The following is a 5,160-nucleotide window of genomic DNA, read 5'->3' on the forward strand; positions in this document are numbered from 1 at the left end:
TGTGTGTGTATAACTCAGTTATTCAAGCCTTGCATGTGTATTCAAAGACATTTAAAATTATTTCTGATTTACTCATTTTGGTTGACGAGTATAGGACTATGAAACGTTTCTTAATGAAAGTTGTTTGATTATTTTGCCAAATGGAAAAGTATAATCATACCAAATTATGTTTATACTCTTCCATCATTTAAATAAAATTTTTTAAGTATGCTATGACTTTTTTGGATAAATAAGAGACTGCTTTAACTTTTTATTTTCCAGATCTGGACATAATAATTTAGCTTATGGTGGTATTTAACCTTGTTCCCTTAGACACAGTGAGATAAGCATGCTAAAAACAAGTGAACCCCAGTTTCTCTGATGGGTTTTTAGGAGTAAAAGGGTCACTGAAAACGTTATAGTGTTACAGAGCTGGGAGAAATGGACCAGCAAGTCCCAGGCTTTGTGTTCTAGGACCCGAGCAGGAAGAGGCCTAAAAGGTGTCTATTGGGCATAATAGATGCATGTAGATGCTGTCTGAAATCAGATCACAACGTCTATAATTTTGTCTATAAAGATAAATAACTAAAGATACCAGCAGTAAATTTGGAGCCCAAGAGGGACCATTATGAACATTACATCTATTGTCAGGCATATTGGTCTATATGAAGTTAACCCAACGGAATCATCCTGCTGCCTGGCAGGGGTTCTTGGGGGAAGGGAAAAACTGTTGAAGAAAATCTGAAATTAATAGGATAAGAACTTTGTGATTTAGAATTACTTATTTCTGTATATAATGCAGAAAACAATCTTTGTTTAGAGGAGCTTGTGTTAAGAACTTAATGTGAACAGACCACATGAGTATTGATTTAGATAGCCTGCTTTTAATGCTTCAATTCTCTTCATAGCCATTTGAAATGTTATCTATATTGGATTTATTTAATATTAGGTTTTTCACTTGGCACTATGTCATTTGCAAATATGAGAATGTGTGTTGAATACCTCAAGAACTTGCAACCTAGGAAGAAAGGTGATATATTTGTACACATTGATATCATATATCATTAAGGCTTGCAGCTACAAGTGGAGAAAATAAAATGTGCACAAACAATGATAACGTAACAGGAGATGTAATATGTGATTCTATGTTAATATTTTTGAAGCCAGGCAACCTAGGAAGAAAGGTGATATATTTGTGCACATGGATATCATATATCATTAAGGCTTGCAGCTACAAGTGGAGAAAATAAAATGTACACAAATAATAATAACGTGACAGGAGACGTAATATGTGATTCTACGTTAATATTTTTGAAGCCAGGAACATACTATATCAGAGAGTCAATGTCGTAGCAAGTGTCATTATTTTCTTTATTATCAAACTTTGGGATAATATTGGCTGTAACTATATAATATGACTTAATTATAAAACAAAAAGTGGTCAAATAACATCACTTGAATTCCTATTAATAGTCACAAAACATTCTGAGAAAAAGTACAAAGTCCTTTTGCTTCTATTCGACTACCAATAGTCACAAAACACTGAGAAAAAGCACAAAGTCCTTTTGCTTCTATTCAACTCAACTTTGTGCAAAATACGACAGAAAATATAAAAGTATGGATAAATCCCTGGAAGCAAAGAGAATGCAGTGGTGTGGAAATAGGAATGGAACATTTGGGAAGGTTTGGAGGCAGAGGTGAGGTAAGAACGATAAGCACATTTCCAAAAGCTAAAAAAGAGATTAAGTTTTCTTGCAGATTATTTAAACCCTAATTTTTGAAATCCTGAATACTAGTAGGAGAGAAAATAACTAAAGAAAGAGAAGCCTAAGAGAGATTACTGAACGTATGAGTATAGAGTGAGAAGATGCTATAAAAACAGTTCCATTAGTTTGAAGTCTGTCAACAAAAGTTTATGACAATGCCATTTATTACCTAGACAAATATCAAAGAGATTTTATAAATAAATACAATTAACTACCTTCAAAAATAATACTCTTGGTATGGTATTGGCATCACTGGAATAATTATCTCCTTATTCTAGCATTTGAAGAGATTCAGTATAAAGGTGAACCTCTCAATTTTTGAAGACTTATGAGTAAATTTCAAATGTTCTCATCACAAAAAAATGTTAAATATTTGAGGTGATGTATATGTTAATTAGTTTGATTTGATTATTCTGCATTATGTTTAAAAATTATAACATTACTTTGTACCCCATAAATATATACAACTATAACTTTCAATATGTAACAAAAATAAGTTAAAAAATGGAAGTTCATGAGCCACCATGCCACTGACCCATGACCCTTTGATAGAACCCCAATTAGATATTCTAATTCATCAAGAAATGTTTGAGGACAGAAAATGCTTACATAATAACAGAGAAAATCTGTGCCAATAAATAAAGTAACCAATGAAGTCCTTCTTTCTTAAATAAAAAACAGATATATTAGACCAGGTGTGATGGCTCATACCTTTAATACCAGCACTATGGGAGACCAAGGTGGGAGATTGCTTGAGCCCAGGAGTTTAAGACCAGCCTGATCAACATAGGGAGACCTCATCTCTACAAAGAATTTTTAAAAAATTAGCCAGGCATGGTGGCTTACACTTGTGGTCCCAACTATTTTGGAGACTGAGACAGGAGAATCAATTGAGCTTTGGCGGTCAAGGCTGCAGTGAGCCATGTTCACACCGCTGCACTATAGCCAGGGAAAGAGAATGAGACGATGACTCCAAAAACAAAACAAAACAAAACAACAACAACAAATATGTAAACACTATTACAAGATCATGTAAGTCAAACATATACCAAGAAAAAGAAACACTGAGATAAACTGGAGACATATAATTTTTTTAAATAAACATCAACTTTATTAATATAATAGCAACAGAAATGATTTCTAATTTCTCAGAAGGAAAATAATATGATAGCAGCACAAGCGTTAAAAGAGTAAATGCCTACGTTTCTTGTTCTGATAGCCTCCCACCACACACCGAAGCTTCCTCAAGGACAGCTGCCATCAGAGCTGCTGCAAGAACATGTTTTTCACTGGGCATAGCTTCACGGTCAACTCCTCAAGCAGAAGACTAAAATATTCTTTTTAGAAGATCTTAGTTGAGGGAGAACATATCAATAGGGAGAACAGATCTTTGCTTCTTGAATTAAAGAAAAACCATTAACTAATCTATGAATTTTACTTTGATACAGTGTGCTAGAGAGCTCTGTGAAGAATCCTTTTCCATCCATACCACGTCTAGGTGAAGGGAGAGGAGGGTGTGGCCACCCGCCATTACACAAGCAGGCACTCCTGGTGATGCTTTGGGCTCTTCTCCTTTTCTGCTGGTAGTAGCAGACATCTTTTCTGGCAGCCACAGCAGCTTGATGTAGCGGGGTGGAAGGAGCCACCCACAAATCACCTCTCCTTGAAACCATATTTTTTGTATTCATAGAAGAGCTCCCCAAATAGACAATCTTTGGGAAGCTGTCTCTGTCCTCCTGGATGGTGCACTCCTTACAATAATAGGCATAAGAGACCCCAGGACATCCACAGATCACACAGTGCTCCCGGTAAGATCCTTAGTTACACTCATCACATATGCGCACCAGAGTGTAGGGACGCACATAGGCGTCACAAATCACACACTTGCCATCACATTTTTCACACAGTCTTTCGGAGGCAACACCAGCCTGCTTGTGGCAAAAGATAAAATCAGGATGCTGTTTAGCCATAGTTCCCAACAAAGTTGGCCACCGGGAAATATAAAACTTTTAAAGAAACAGAGATTCTGCAAATTATCTGCTTAAGAATTAAAGTACAGATTTCCAATTTCAGCTTCAATATGTAAAATGTTTGGAAGCCATTACTCCCATTTTTACATCTTTTCAGTCCTGCAAGATATATTAAAATATTTTTTTCAGAATAAGGAAAATGACATAAGTCAGAAACTTGGATCTAAGTAAAGAAAGAAAGAGTATAGGAGAGAAAATAAAATAAAACATTTTATTTTAATTATTTTAATAAAATCTAAAGATAACTGGTAATACAAGAATAGTATCAATGCATTGGGTGATGGTAGCTTATGAATAAGTCAAATGATTCATAGCAACACTGTAAGAAAGGGGTGGGAGAAATTGGAATTATCTGTGTGAGGTACTGATTGTGAAGTGGTATAGTGTTGTTTGAAGATAGACTTAAATTAGGTTAAAGTGTGCATTGCAACATCTAGGGTAATTTCTAACACCCTGGAATTATCCTTTAGTATAACTGTTATGCTAAAGGAGGAGATAGAATGGGATCCTATAAAATTTTCAATTAAAAGTAGAGAAGGCACAAAGAAGGGAATAGAAACAAATAAAATCAAAATCAATTAAAACCAAACAGAAACATTGTAGATATTAATAAAACTACATTAACAATCACTTTAAATGTAAATAATCTAAATATGCCAATTAAATGACATATTGTGAATAAGAGGAGGGAAAACAACCCAGCTAAATTTGCTTATAAAAACCAACTTTAAATGTTAATGCTCACAAAAGTTAAAAGTAAAAGATGAAGAAAGTTGTATGATGCCACCACTATTTTAAAAACCAGTATTAATTATGGACGAGAATGGCTGAGATCAGTAAAGATTACTGGGGACAAAGACAAGTATTATATAATGATAAAGAGATCAATTCTCCAGGAAGATGTAATAATTCTATGTCTATAAAACTAATCATAGAGTATCTAACAAGTGAGGCAAAAACTGATAAAACTAAAAGATGAAATAGACAAATCTGTTATGTTTGTAACTTCAACATTTTTCTTTCAGTAATTGATAAATCAATTAAGCTAAAATCAGTAGAATATAGCTAATCTGTACAGTATTTTCAAACAATTGGATCTAATTGACGTCTAGATACTACCACATCCAATAATAACAAAAAAAAAAATACTCAACTGAAACTCTCATGGAAAATTTATAAAGGCCACATTCAGGCCCTAATACATATCTTACCAAATTTAAAAGCATGTATATTTTACAGAGTATATTCTTACCAAAACAAAATTAAACTAAGAAATTAATAGCAGACAGATAACTAGAGAGTAGCCAAATATTTGGAGGTTACACAACGTCTTTCTAAATAACACAGAGGTCAAGAGAAATTTAAAAGTATTTTGAAATGAATGG

At 33.8% G+C, this 5,160-nt stretch overlaps 1 pseudogene; it reads right to left on the reverse strand.

Moving 5' to 3' along the window:
* Window positions 1-3,398: 3,398 nt before the first annotated feature.
* LOC105717195 (PHD finger-like domain-containing protein 5A) lies at window positions 3,399-3,715 on the reverse strand (annotated as a pseudogene).
* Window positions 3,716-5,160: the final 1,445 nt, after the last annotated feature.

The sequence above is a fragment of the Aotus nancymaae genome, unplaced genomic scaffold, assembly GCF_030222135.1.
Source record: "Aotus nancymaae isolate 86718 unplaced genomic scaffold, 86718_ANA_hifiasm-v0.15.2.pri h1tg000017l, whole genome shotgun sequence".
NCBI classification, from domain to species: domain Eukaryota; kingdom Metazoa; phylum Chordata; class Mammalia; order Primates; family Aotidae; genus Aotus; species Aotus nancymaae.